Here is a 15,591-nt window from a genome sequence, read left to right as displayed (position 1 = left end):
TAATAATGGTACAGAAAGCAAGTTAACAATTCCGTATGGATGAAACCAAATAGACCTGTTACCAAGTGTGGTTTGTATTCCAGCAGCTACAAAGTAAAAAATTATCTTGGTAAAAAGAAAAATTAAAATCATGTATACATTAGTTAACTGACAATTGGTATTACATGAGAAATGCATAGTGTAGCAGTCAAAAGGTTTACAGCAAGGTAGTAAATAAAATTAACTTCAAAGGATCACAAATTAGCAGGATGAATAATAAATTGAATACAATGTATGACTGCGAAAGAACATTAACGTATTAGTTACTAGTATTATTATTAGCCAACTACTTAAATGTTTCAAGGACAACAATATGATTTCAATAATCTGTCAATTATGAAAGTGTAAGTTTACTATCTTAGAGGAAACGTCTACATTTAATCCTTCAGCTTACTAAATAAAGGTATACCTAATCAGTTAACACAAAGAAAACAATATGGTTTCAACAATCTGTAAGTTGTGGAAGGATAACTATGAAATGACACTCCTATAGTTGAAGACAAGGTCTAAACTGCTAATTTAATGAATGAAAATCGGTCGCGAAGAGTCTTTCAAATAAGAGGGCACTTTAAATTAAAAGGAAACATATTCCTATGTGTATGCGTAGGTATTTGCAACAAAATAAAGTCATATTCTTGACATAATAGTACCTAATATTTAATTTGTATTATATAAGTAATTTGTGAGCTGAAGTATTTCAATGAACTGTTTCTGGTATTATTAGCATTGTGGGGGATGTATTCAAAAAATAGACAATCTATCATATGTCTCGCAATTAGGAATGCTTCCATTTACTCTTTTGTTTGAAATAGTATATGTAATCTAATTTTAACGTGATTTTATGTTGTTTATTGTAATGCATAATTTGGATTTTAAAAAGGCTTCCTAAGATACAAATAGTAACTTCTTAGAACGTGACAGATCTCATATATCATATCTCGGAAGATAAATTTTAAGCTAAAAGTCATTAGAGGTACTTAATGACAAGCTTATCATCATATCTGACCACTACATGTTCACATCTAATGAAGCAGCAAACTGCAGTAATTTATGGATATCTGTTTTATTAGAGTGCAGCCTTGGAGAAAGAACATTGAATGAATGAAATTATTACCATTAAATTAGTCTATGCCTTCCGAATTCTTGTTCTTTAATTTCTTAAGATGTAAGAAGTTTAAGCAAATTTCTAACACGACGACTGCAAAGTGTATCGTAAATATATCCTTCTGGATAAATAAAGGACTATACATGAAGAAGTAAATAATCCAAAGAAGAAATTGCAAAGTTTGGTACCACAATTTTTGTCTGAAGAACCACATGTCAGACATACATGAATGGTAAATGGAATATCTACTTTCATATATTATCTCAAACATTTAGTTCCTCACATAGCCAGTATGAGAGAAATGATGACACTTGTGATTACCTAAGTTGATGGATCTCTTTATTTTCTTTCAATTAAACAATAGTAGCTATTGCAATTATATTTGAACCAGTAGAATAAGAAATAACATGGTAGTTAGAAGATTACTCTTTCGTCTTGGACAACAGCAATCTGGAATCGCGTCTTTCCATCTTTACTTTGCCTTGGCCGAGGCTTCTCAATGAGTTGTACCTTTGACGTCCACTCTTTTGTTTGTGGAGTGATCCTATCAATGGTTAATCTATGCTCCATGTATTATGCAGATTCTAAATTGGGAAAAAAGAAGAAGACATCATCAGTATATATCAAACGATAAAAAATAGGTACACACAAATAATAAAATGGATGAAATTTTATATTTAATAATTATATGCAATGATAATTAGCACACGAAGTTGGCATTGTTAGTTAAAAAGATTATTCATGGCTAATTGGCTTGTCCCTGTATATCTAATGACTCTGTAGAACCTAACAAATTATTTTTTCTCATGTAAAGTTCAGGTGCAGTAAACTCTCAAGTTTTGTAAACATTTATATTTTATAAAATATAGAGGTACATCTGTTTAAAAATATCTCTGTCATCTTTTAGATTGTGAAAGAATTACATATAGGAACAGTTCTCCACCTGTGTATTAAGTGATGCCATCGACTGTCCAACTATTGGCCTTTATCTCCAGCAGTATGTACCAAATTTTCATGCAAAAATGCCTCTCCACGACCATCATAGCCAATGCCACAGCCTCGTATAGATTCATCTTTGTTAGAGAAGTCATGTGCGAAAAGAGCATCAGTTATCGTTTCATCGCTTGAGCGAATACAAGCTGATTGCTACCGATCGGATTGCACATCATCAGTATTCTTCGTGAGTTGTTTCCCTTTTTTTTGCTAGGATACTATCTGTTATTGTCGCAATATGCTCATAAAGTAGCTTTTTCGATGATTTCTTTGTAAACAATGTTATCCGTGTAGTGATCGTCCTCGCTACCTGGTATAGTGGGTCGGATTAGCACTTTCACACAGTTCGAACTCTTTGCTCTGGAAAAAGCCACATAAAGTTGACCGTGCGAAAACACAGGTTCTCGCAAATAAACTCCAACAAAATCTAATGTCTGACCTTGCGCTTTATTTATAGTCATTGCAAAGCACAGTCTTACAGAAAATTGTGTCCTTTTAAATAGAATAGGCATTTTTTCATCTTGGGATGCTAATAATGGTATCCTAGGGACAAACACATGTGTATTTTTCAAGTGACCAACTGAAATATTGGCGCTAATGACATGCGATTTAAAATCACAGCAAGTCAAACGTGTTCCATTACATAAACCATCAGACGGATTTAAATTTCGTAATAATATAATTGGGCATTTTTGTTTCAATGTCAATTTGTAAGGAGGCAGACCAGGTGGATTTAAACTGTGCAATAGATCCTCAAATTGTGATTGATCATGAGGTTCAATAGTTTCATCAATACCAATAAAAGTTTTTGATTCTTCTGGGAAGCGAGCAACAAGCATGTCGTTGATGTCGTCGACGAAATCATTCTTAGTTGTTAAGATAACACGGGAACTTGTATAGGATGAGGAGGAAAAAAAATGTATGCACGTCTGGATAAGTTATCGCGAATAATTTATCCAAGATTCCTTTTCTGTTGTATAAGGAATGATCAAAGAAGTTGCAATTTCAATCTTGTTTGCTGAGTTTACTTTTTCTTCTCCGTTTCCTATTCGCAATAAATAATTACAAAATGAAGGGTCATTTTTCGCTCTCATATTTTTGAATAACCGCAGCCTTTCAAGTTCTTCCCAAATATGAGAATATAGTAAACTTTCGTTAATGAAATCTTCCTTTTTTCCGTTCCGAACTACTGGTAATGTCTGCCTGAAGTCACCTCCGAAAACTACAACTTTTCCACTGAATAGTATCGTTGAATCCATTAAGTCCTTTAAAAGTAAATCAAGCAGTTCGATCGTTCTTTTTTTCGCCATAGATACTTCATCCCATATAATTAATTTTGCATCCTGAATCAAACAGGCAAGTGAGCTTTGTTTGCTGATGTTGCAGGTCACATTTTCATCAGTATTTATAGGAATTTTAAAACGTGAATGTGCAGTTCGTCCACCAGGAAGTATAGATGCAGCTACGCCGGAAGTGGCAGTTGCCAATGCTATATACCTTTTAGATCGTACAGTTGCCAACAATGCACGATATAAAAAGGTTTTCCCTGTTCCTCCAGGTCCATCAATGAAGAATGCCGCAGCTTTGTTTGAAAAAATTCTCTCTATAATTATATTGAATGCTTTAAGCTGATCTTTATTCAACTTTTTGTGTAATAGTATATCCTCATTAGTAACCGCGATAGTCCTTTCGAAGTGTACCTCCTTTGCCTCTTTTGCCGCTACAGAAGGCCTTATTGTTTCAGGAATGAGTTGATATTCATTTATGTCACCACCCATAGAGTGTAATATATCGTTAATATGGTTTAAAACTCGGTATCGAATATCGTTTTTCTGAATATTGGGTACCAACTTATAATCCTCGGACATGTGCTCTTCAAATTGTTCCCAGAGTTGTCTTGGATTAGTAGGATTACAGTAAATCAGTAATATAGCAAATAAATGTCTCAAACTGTATGGCATTTGGTAACTTGCTACTTCCGACATGCATTCAAGCAAACTATTGTCGCTTTGTAGCAATCCCCGTTTTTCCACTGATTCTCTAAAGCTGCTACAACGTTCTCTATTAACAGTTAGCAAATCATTATATGATTTTGGTCCTCTAATAGTCATTAATAGCATTCTAAGATAATATCGTTCACCTTCTATTGGATGACATGTTACAACACGACCAATAGCATATCGGTGTTTCCGAGGTGTCCACATCCTCTCTGTTGCAGACCAAACAAAATGTTCAGGGAATTCCCGGTATAATAGATTGAGCTTCATAGCCTCTGCATTTGTTCTATTCATTTCGAAAAAATGTGTTAACATCGTTTGCTTAATCAACGGATTATTTACAAGTGTATCTACATTTGCGCTGCTTCTGAATGAAACAAATTGTTTTCCTTTAGATGAAGTTGAAGAGAGCATGCAGTCGATGACATTTCACTAATGGAGAAACCGTACAAGCGCCACATAGCTTCGGGAGGCGACACCCATCTAGCAGAATGGTATTCCTTTATTTCATCTACTTCTGTATTTGTATCATTATTATGTACTGAAAATGCAATCTTGTCATGACCTTTATATATATACTTATAGAGATACTTAACGACCTTAATATCATAGCATATCTCGACATTCACATGGCAGTCAAATTTTCCCAGCAAAAAAGGATTATATGGAACAACCCATGAGTTATCCAAGTATTGTTCTCTTATTTTTACCACCAGTCCTGTATTGCGTCTTCTATAAATTGGGTAAGATTCTACTCCTTTTGATGTCCGGTCCGCAAAGCTTTTTGGATATTTGAATTTACAGTAGCCTTTTTTCTTCATACAAGAGTTTGTTGGGTTTAGATTACCGCATGGACCATGCATCATGTGTTTAAGAACAAGCGAATATAAATCTGGTTCTGCATTTTCATCAGGTATTTCAGCACGAATAATATTATCGTAAGCCTCTGGGGTAAGTAACTTGTATTCATTAGTTAATATTATAAGAAAATGAGCGTGTGGTAAACCTTGCTTTTGGAACTCTACAGTATACATAAAAGCTGCTACCTTTCCAAAGATATTTCGCTTTAGTATATCATTTTTGAATTCTTCTATTTTCGCTCTAAATACACGGCTGATCAAATCAGGCCTATTATGTGCCTCATCAGTTGAGATTAAATGTTCCTTTATTTCCATCCAAGAGGGATTATATGTCATAGTTATAAATAAATCAGGTTTACCGAAATGCTGCACGAGCGCAATAGCATCCATGTACCGTTGTCGCATATCCCGCGGCCCTCCAATAAAAGAGCTTGGAAGAAAATTTTGTTTCCCGATATTAGAAGCATCGCGTTCACCTAATCACAAGATGTCAAGAAGTCCTTGTAGCATAGCCATCCTGAATAAATCTTGATTGAACACTGCGAAATCCAACCTTTGCATTTCTAGTTTAATGTATTCATCAACTGAATACTGCTGAGATATTCTTCCGGTATGCAATATTTCATCTTCATCGTCATTTCTCATTTGTAATTTGTAACAATAATACTCACGAACAGAAACTGTATCTCTTCGTCGCTGCCCTTTTTTAAGAATTTCAGCTTCCATTTCAAGATATCCGTCAAGTGACGTAACATTTCTTATACTTGGTACCTCTTCGTGATGCGCAATTCGTAAGTACGCAGGACAATTTGCTGGGAGCTTCTTAATACCACAATGCCATCCACTTTGCCCTAGCGGAAATAATAGCGGATATTGCAATGCATCATAACAGCCATAATAGTAATTCACCATTCGTGCTCGATCAGTGCGAGGGTAAATTTGAATATGTGGTGCATTAAAGGTTGCGCTATCATTTTCCTCAGTCCATATTGCTGCAATTTCAGATGAAGTCGGCAAATTATATACTCTCTGGTCCAAATTTAAGTCGCATATGAGGGCTATGTGGAAATCTTGAAGGTTCGGTATATGTACCAAGGATCGTAAAAACACAGAGTATGGATTTATTGATAATATATCCATCAATTCTTTCACTACTGATTCGTGGATTCTGGCGGAACATGCCATCCTGTGTGCCAGATCATTGCAGTTATCATAAATGTACAACTGTATATTTCTTGGTTTGTCATCTGTAGTGTGCAAATTATTTATCCAATGGTACATCTTCCCTTGAACTCTGAAGGTGTAGATACCAGAATTTCTTTTTGCTAAATCTTTATCATACTTTACACCAAGTGATGTGAACGCAAAAAGATTATTATACGTTCTAATGTATGTTCGGAAGTGTTTGGACTCCACACTGTTTCCAAGAAATAAATTACGCAGTTTGGTAGGCATTTGATGAGAAGTTAACTTTATTGTCCCACTGCCACAACAAAATGTAGGCGGTTCATACTGAAATCTCTTTGCTGAGCAAAATTTGCAGATTGGAACTTTCTTCAGCAGAGCATAGTTTGAACGCAGCTGACCGATAATTGGACAAGACTTTGTAGTGGGTGTACGACCTATATATTGGAAATAGACTGTTAAAATTAAGGTGAACCAGAGGAAACAATTAGTGTTTCAGCAGACAGAAAACCAAACGAACCTCTAGGCATAACTACTTCGGAGTCTTTGTTACGTAGTTCCCCGGGTACTGTAAGCACGTGATTTTTGCTTTACGAGCAATCACTCCAAAAGAAAATTCAAAATATATATGTGTGCGTCGTCCGTTTTAGGTTGTGATTTAACTTACTTAAACATTTTTATTTTTATGATAATTATGTTGAAGTGTTATATTGTTATTTGTTTTAATTTCATTGGTTTTATTAGTTATTTTTATTTTTATTTTTCTTTAAATTGGAAAACAAAAGAAAGTTGAAATCGGTTGGGCCCAAAATAAATGAAACAAAAACAGGCCCAAACCAGCACTCAGCACAGTCCAGACCAGGCCTGCCCAGGCACCTCCTGAAACGACGTCGTTTCAGGCAAATCAATCTGAGCCGTCCGTCCCAGCCGATCTAACGGTTCAGGACCTCTTTCAGCGACCTAGGTTCAAACCCGACCCAAATAACCAGCCTGACCCAACCCCTCACTTAAACCAAACGACCCCGTTTAACTACCAAACGACCCCGTCTCATTTCTCAGCATCAGATCCAAGCCGTTGAGATCATCTGATCTAACGGCTCAGATCCAATCCCATAGACCATATATAAACCTTCTCTTACACCCACGCCCCCTATACCAACACCCCACCCCTTCGTCCCCAAGCTCAAAGCCGGACCTCCCATTAGAAACCCTAGCCGCCCCCGTCTCCCTCGCCATTAAAGCCGGCGGCATGGACGCCGGTGGCCACCTCCTGAACACCCTAAGACCCCCTCACTCTCCTGAACATGGATCTGTTACTCCCTAGACTCGAATCACTTTCCTTCGACTCGAATCTTCATTTGAAGATTTGAGTCGAACCTGGACCTATGCCAAACCACCCCATCTTCATACCAGACATTCCCCTGACCTTCCTCGTGACCAAACCAAGCTTGGTTTGGTCCGAATCTACCCACAACTCCTAAAAATCCAGATCTGAAAATCCAGAACTTGAAACACATGCACCTGGGGAACCCGACCAGTTTTGACAAGGGTTTGAGGTCTAATAGACCTTAATCAAGGTGTTCTCATGTGAGAACACCCTGATTAAAGTTTGTTCGGCCTCAAGGGTTCGAAGTTGAATCAGAATTTGGGTCATTTTTGATTTCAAACCTTTTTGGTAAGTTTTTCTTTCTTTTGTTTTAGTTCTAATTAAGTTGTCAGCATGTTCTGTTGTGTTTGTTTGTTATGTTGTTATTTTTATTTCGGATTTCTTCCATCTCTGTTAAAGGCCTTTTATTTGGTCGATTGTCTTCTGTTTGTTCTGAATACACTCTGTGATAAACATGATCGTCAGTTAGATTAGTCGTCAAATGAACTAATTCATATAGGCCCAGTAATTTAACAAAAGTTGTCTGATACCCCTTAGGTCCCTGAACGTATTGTTTATGCAAGCGACTGATTATTACCTGCTATAATTAGTATAGTCGACTCGATAAATGTCGTCGATTAGTTTTCTATAACTAATGAATCGAATGAGTTAATAATGTCGCATGACTAATGAGCCTGTATTGTGATTTGAATGTTGGGCATTACCCATGAATGGTAGTTTGTAACTACATTGTAAACAATTAAAGGCCAGGTTGGGGCAGTTCTGAAATCGAATGTTCAAAGCCCAAAGTGCCCTGATGCTGCAATAGGCAGGGCAGTAATAATCCAGGGTTAACAAGGGCATTCTGGGGTGTTGAAAAAGACAGAAAAGATTAGTATAAATGGGCTGACAAGTAGGGTACTAATTTAGGATTAAACTAATACCAATGGGGAACAAGACACAAGGGTATGGGGCTTAAATTGAATAATAAAATGATGTCCATAACTCCTGATTAAACAAAACCAGGCGTGGGGAACAAAAGGGGCTGGCACCAAAGATGCTTAGGCATGGGCTTTAAAGAGTATGGGTAGGCTGCAAGTTGCAGATGAGGGGCAACCTGGCTGCACTGAGTCATTTGGCTTATAAATAGGCCATTTGAGAACTGAAAAAAGGGCTGGAATTTTTAGTCTTAAGGCTGGTTTTTAGTCTTCAGAAAAGAAAAAAAAAACAAAGTGGAAATTTTAGTCTTAAGGCTAGAGTTCGGAGTCTTAGGCTGGACATTTTTAGTCTGCAGAGAAAAAAAAAACAAGAAGCATAGAGTCTCAGAGTATTGTAACCAAATACTGTCTGAAAATTACATAAGAGTTTAGGTTGGTTTAGCTGCTTTGGCCAATTGCTGCTGGTTGCCTGTTCGAGCTATTTTTGGTTGTTGAATTGCTGGGGTGTTACATTGAATACTCTGCTGTCTCTGCTGGTTCATTACTCTGTTTTTCTGGGTTCGTTGTCTGTTGCTCGACTATTCGGGAGCTTCATCATTTTTGGTTGATATTGTTGCTGTGTTGTTGCTGTGTATCTGCTGTTGCTGTGTTTACTGCATACTGCCCAGCTGATCATCCCTTTCTTCTTTGTCCTCTATACCAGGTACACAACCAATGCACTGTCAAGAAATGTAATTGAAAATGAGCATGAATACAAATGAAAGATTTTGAAGGATGTCTCTTTACACATAGATTGTTACATTAAATATTCATGCAATGTGTAATAGTTTTACATTTTGTTCTGGGTACTAGAGGTAGTCTTCATGCCTATAAATGTCAATGTATGGTAGTTGAATGCTAGAATGTGCATATAGGCTGGTGATGAGAGTATGCCCCAGGCAGTAGTTTGTATCTCATATTTAGTTCAAAGGTGTAGTATAAGCCTGTAATATATGCCAAGCATGAAATTCGTACACTAAATAAGTTCTTTCCTTTCCAATAAATTGCTATACATAACTCTTAAAACCATGTTTTAAGATCAGGAACACAAATTCAGGGCCTCAACCTCACAACGGTCGAGTCCAGGCCAAAATAGGCCAAACCGGCCTGTTTCGAACAAGCGGTGGCCCAGGTCTGGCCAATCACGCTTGGGCTGGATTTGGCCCGTGATTATTTGTTCGGACGGCCTCGTTTATGATTTTAGGCATTTCTGAATGTTGTTACAGATAACTTGCAAGCATGTAATTAATTAGGACTATCCACTGTTTGCAATTGATAAGGACAAACGCGATAAGAAACGTAGTTGCTATAGGATATCCTTTAAAATAAGAACGAGATGAGCCTTCATGAAAATAAACAAAACGTGCAGATGCGGGGCCCTTGTTAAATGTATATTAGTGAAGCATTTAGTTTCCAGGACGGGTTGTTTAGCAAATCTCACAACCTTCCTAAAATAACAATACGTTAGAATCTTTAGGACGCGCCTTAATAAATCTTACCTTCGTAAACTCGGGTGCACATTGATGTGACCCAAATCCAAATCTCAACGGAATCGAAATATGTTTCTAATCACGGGTACATTGATTGTGACGTGGTTCGAGATGCGTGTCCATGACGTTGCAAATTCATTTTTAAAAAATAAGAATGAGATGAGCCTCGCCAAATAAAATACAAATTGCGGGGCCCTCAGTAAATATTTGCTTTAAAAATTATTTGGACTTCGGGATGGACCGTTTAGTAAAATTCCACGGTCTTACCCCAAAATAAATACGCTAGTCGCTTTAGGCGCGCCTTTAATAACTTAATTTCCTTAAACTCGGGTGCACATTGATGTGACCCAAATCCAAATCTCAACGGAGTCAAAGTGTGTCGACGACCACGGGTACATTGATTGTAACGCGGTTCGAGATACATTTTCACGACGTTGCAAGTCCTGCAAAAATAACAGTGAATGATAAAAGCGGTTAAAAGATAAAAGTGGCACATAATTTCATACTTGTATAAAATCAGATAATCAAGCCGAATATAACAATTGAGCGACCGTGCTAGAACCACGGAACTCGGGAATGCCTAACACCTTCTCCCGGGTTAACAGAATTCCTTATCCGGATTTCTAATACGCAGACCATAATATAGAGTCATTCTTTTCCTCGATTCGGGATTAAAAATTGGTGACTTGGGACACCCTAAACCTCCCAAGTGGCGACTCTGAAATAATTAAATAAATCCCGTTTCGATTGTCACTTAATTGGAAAAAACTCCCCCTGCGCCCCTCGGGCGCGGAAAAAGGAGGTGTGACAGCTCTGGCGACTCTGCTGGGGATTTATATTTACCCAGAACCACTGGTTCAGGGTTAAGAATTCGAGCTTAGAATAATTGTTATTATTTGGCTTTATTTATTATCTGATTATTACATGTTCTGAGCCTAATGTGCTAAATGCTGCTTTTACCGCTTTGATATTATTTGAACTGTATATAAACTGTGCCGAAACCTTTCTCTTCTTACCTCCGGGGATGTGCTCACTGGTTGAGACTCCCTATTCTGTTAGTGTCATACCCTAGATAAAAGAGGCTCGGAAAGTTTCTAAGCCGGCTGGCCTTTTGGTTCCCGGAAAGGAGCTCCTTCCTCAACTCGAGTTGTCCGCTCGGGTACACTGTCTAGAACACCAACCCAGGTTTTGAACATAGAATAACGTGACTTCATGCCGGATCCCTAGTAGGAACGCTTATTTGCATCATGTTGCATATGACTTAGGGGACTCAACACAGGGGTTGGGTCCGTCTAGGACTACCAACCTGATATGAAAAGACCATTCTGATGCATCCTATTGTTTCCCGTGCATTTATTTGTCTCATGCCCGCATGCTGACCGATGTTTGAATATTTGGAATATTGTGAAAAAAAGGAAATAACGGTTAGGAATTGATTGTTTATTGTTGAAAAAAAAAAGAAAAAAACAAATACTGTCAAAACTCTACCAAAATTTTGAAAAAGTCGTTGTTCTGTTTTTCAAAAAATAAAATATCAATAGAAATATAGATTTTGTCTTGTCATAAAAATCATAAAAAAAAAAAAAGAGATCTTATTTTTAAAATGGTTTTTTGTTTATGAAAATAATAATAAAAAAGAGTCTTGTTGTCTTTACATTTATAATTTTTGGCAAATATATGTATATATATATATGAAAAATTCAAAAGTTTTTCTTTACTTCAAAATGTATATATATCTTTATTTGTGGCAAAAGTATTTGTCTTGCTAAAGGTCTAGAAAAGTCCTTTCAAGCTCCTAGTTTTCGAAACAAAAATCCAGAATATATCCGTTATTGACTTCTTTAGAAAGTTTTTATATATATATACGAAAATTCAAAATTCACAAAAAATCGCATATATTTTTGTTTTTATCAGGATAAGTGTCGTTTGTTAAAATCTTATTAATAAATGTGCAGAATGAGCACGATTCCGAATGAACCCTTTTCAATCATGAATAAAATTCCCCTCCAATTGCGGCTCTGGTGGAATGATTTGGGCAAAGAAGGGCATGACGAAATCAAGAAGTATCTGAAAGGCCTCACGAGTTTGTTGGATATCAGGCCACGAGGAGATATCATAAGGGCACTAGTCCCCCACTGGGATCCTGCGCACAATGTCTTCCGTTTCTCAGATTTTGAACTTACCCCAACTTTAGAAGAAATAGCAGGGTATATCGGCAGCGCTGAGACTCCTTTGAGGCACAAATATCTGATTGCTCCAAGAGCTGTAGCAATACACCGGTTCCTGGACTCCTTAAAGATAGTCAGAACAATTCATAACCCTGACTTGGCAAAAGGTTTTTGCAGCATGAGTTTCATATATCAAAGATATGGTCACATAGGAGGATTCGACAAGCCAGAAAACCAGTTGTGCAGCAAAGGTAATCGCCAAAAGTGGGAAGAACATAGACGAATTGCTTTCATGATAACTTTCTTAGGACTACTAGTATTCCCAAGAAAAGATGGGAATATTGACATAAAGATAGCAGGGGTCGTCAGTACGTTGCTCACACAGAGTGATAGTATGTTGGCGCCCATGATAGTATCTGATATATTCCGGGCACTCACTTCTTGCAAAGCCGGAGGAAGCTTTTTCGAGGGTTGCAATTTGTTGTTGCAAATGTGGATGACCGAACACCTATGTCACCGAGCCCAGTTTCTGAGCCATGGATCCGCTGGAAAGACCTGCATAGAGGAGTTCTATACCAGAGTTGATGAAACCTACCTACCAGAAGGAGTCACAGCATGGACCTCATATTTCCATACCCTCAACGCTAGTCAAATACAGTGGGCGCTAGGGTGGTTACCGATCGACGAAGTCATATACATGCCAGCAGCCAGGCCCCATTTTCTCTTAATGGGACTCAAAAGTATTCAACCATACGCGCCGCATCGGGTTTTAAGGCAACTTGGGAGGTATCAGATAGTGCCGAAAGACGAGGATCTGAGCATCCAGGTAATCGAGATCAGTCTCGACGGCCAGTTTCCTGAAGCAAGGGTTCGTCAAATTTGGAGCCAATGTCAATACTTAGAAGCAAATACTTGTGTAATGAATCGGGCAAAAGGGGAAGTTTCGCCCGGGTATCAGGCCTGGTACAAAGGGGAGACATCATCTGGAAGACCGACCAAAAGACCTCACCTGCAAGAATTTGCCAAATCTTCACAAGAACAGTGGGGCTGGTTGGCCAAAGAGCAGGAATATCTTGTCAAAGCAGGCAAACTGAAGCAACAAGTTCAGGATATGAAGTTTGAGTGCCAATTACAGTCTGCTGCCCACAAGGGAGAAAAGAACAAGTTAATCAGAGAAGGCGAGATCCTCAAAGCTCAGATCCGGAGAATGAAAAAAGAGGCTAATAGCCAGCTGAGAAGCCGGGCAGATAAAAGATTGATAGCAGGGTTAAAGGATCAGGTTGCGGAATGCCAGGAAGATTTGGAAAAAGCCAGGGCCAGCACAGCAAAATTGCGAACCAAGTGGGCAAAGGGTGCGATGGCTCGGAGGCAGCGCCTGCAACGAGTCATAAGGGAGTATGAACTGAGCATCGGGACATTAAGGGAAACGAATGTCTCTCTTCGAGAAAGGATCCTCAAGCAAACACGAGATGCCCAAGCCGATAGAAGGCAATGTTACGATGCAATGACCAGAATGGAAAGGCAAATGGAGATGTTCCAGGATCAGCTTGCCAACAATGCGCAAACACTGGGATTGAAGAACCAACAGATAAGGAATTTGTTCACAGAAAGGGACAACATCCGGGGAAAGATCGACGAGATTGGGCATTACATCTACATGAGATGCCTGGCATGCGAGCAAAAGCCTCGAAAGACCCTCCTTGTTTCCATCATGGGTTGCGTCCACCGAATCATGAATGAGTTGAAAAACCTGCAGAGGGACCTCACACCAAGGGCCGCGGAAAGGCCGAATGATGCCTCGCGGGTCCCTAAGTTGGAAAATTAATCTTGGGTTGAGTCCTGTTTATTTGGCTTTGTCGTTTTTCCATATGTTATTTTCCTTTCTTTTAGTCAAAACGGGTTAAGAACTGTGGAGTCTGTACTATTGCTATTCCTTGCTTGATTTAATTTGTAATAGCAAAATTTTGAGAATGAATTTAATGATTTCACAAGAATTGTGTGTTTCTTTACTTTAAGGCAGAACTACGCCTAGTCTGATTCACGCGGGGACGTGATACGTAGGCAATCCCCATAAGATTCGACCGCTTTTAATAAAGAAAGAGAATAAGGTACATAATAAAATGAAACACAGAATTTCCAAATACTTTAAAAGGGGATAACTGAGCAAGCCGGGATGACGCATGTTGCTTGAAGAAAAGCATATAGAAACGGTTAACTGCCTAGGTGCATTGCATCCTCTATGTGTTATGATCAAATCTGTTGAAATCTAACGCTAACGAAGTTTGTTATTGTCTGATTCAGACAGTTAGTTGTTAAAGAATTCTGGCAACACATTCATACCAAACCAGATCCAAAGGACCGGTAGCAACAAGCATGACTACTTCTGAGAATAGCAATGAGGAAGAAAGGCCGATGAGCCAGTTGTTAAAAGAAGCGATGGAAAAGATTGAAAGGATGGGACTAGAAATGAATGCAATGCAACTAGCCCTAGCCAAAATACAAAAGAGTCCTGAAACACTGGGACACATGCCGGAGTACCCTCACTCTGGCCCTTCCACAAGCCGCCCAAATCCCCTCTATCATCAAGAAAGAAGCCCTCATGATTCCCAAGCTCCACCACCCCATCAATCTCTCCCAACACCCAATATTCCCATTTTTGTGGGACCTGCATCAGCCCCTTTGCAGCGAACGACCAGTGAGCCATTGTTTCAGGCTCACGATACCCAATACTATCCCCCTGAGCCTACATTCCATGCACCCGAACCACAGGCTTACAATCTACAGTTGGAAGTACCGGCAGAGGTTGAGAAGCTGGTTAAGGCCCCTGAACAGGATGAAGTGTTTAGAAAGTTCAAAAGCCTGGAGCAATCCTTCAAGAACTTACACGGGCTGGGAAATCAAGTCAGCGTGGCATACAAAGATCTGTGCCCTTTCCCGGATGTCCAACTCCCGGCTGGGTTCAAGATGCCCAAGTTTGATTTATATGAAGGGCACGGTGATCCCATGGCACATTTGCGGGGATTCTGTAGTAAAATGAGAGGGGCAGGAGGCAAGGATGAGCTTTTGATAGCTTATTTCGGCCAAAGTCTGAGCGGATCTGCACTGGAATGGTATACCAGGCAGGATTTCAGCAGGTGGTACACGTGGGATGACCTGGCGCAGGCTTTTGCAGGTCATTTCCAGTACAATCTGGAGATAGTCCCTGACCGTCTCACGTTACTGAGAACTGGGAAGAAACCCGGGGAAAGTTTTCGTGAGTTCGGGTTCCGCTGAAGAGAACAAGCAGCTAGAGTCGATCCTCCCATGAGAGAGGGAGAGATGGTGGACTATTTTTTGCAGACATTGGATCCAACCTACTTTGGTCACTTGGTGACAACGGTTGGAAAATCTTTCAATGAGGTGGTCAAAATA

At 38.9% G+C, this 15,591-nt stretch overlaps 1 protein-coding gene across 13 annotated transcripts in view; it reads right to left on the bottom strand.

The window, feature by feature from the left end:
• Positions 1-15,591, bottom strand: part of LOC107789466 (uncharacterized) — a 40,450-nt gene that overhangs the window by 7,466 nt on the left and 17,393 nt on the right. For 10 of the 13 annotated variants that reach the window (XR_012707933.1, XR_012707941.1, XR_012707934.1 and 7 more), the window contains one exon: positions 1,571-1,728. The gene's annotated coding sequence lies outside the window, so the exon portion shown is untranslated. Of the gene's footprint in view, positions 1-1,570; positions 1,729-2,087; positions 2,448-15,591 lie in introns of all 13 variants that reach the window. The other 3 variants (XR_012707931.1, XR_012707940.1, XR_012707944.1) reach the window with 1 other exon arrangement.

This window comes from Nicotiana tabacum, chromosome 3, assembly GCF_000715075.1.
Source record: "Nicotiana tabacum cultivar K326 chromosome 3, ASM71507v2, whole genome shotgun sequence".
Lineage (NCBI taxonomy): Eukaryota > Viridiplantae > Streptophyta > Magnoliopsida > Solanales > Solanaceae > Nicotiana > Nicotiana tabacum.
This window is presented reverse-complemented; position numbering and strand designations above follow the sequence as displayed.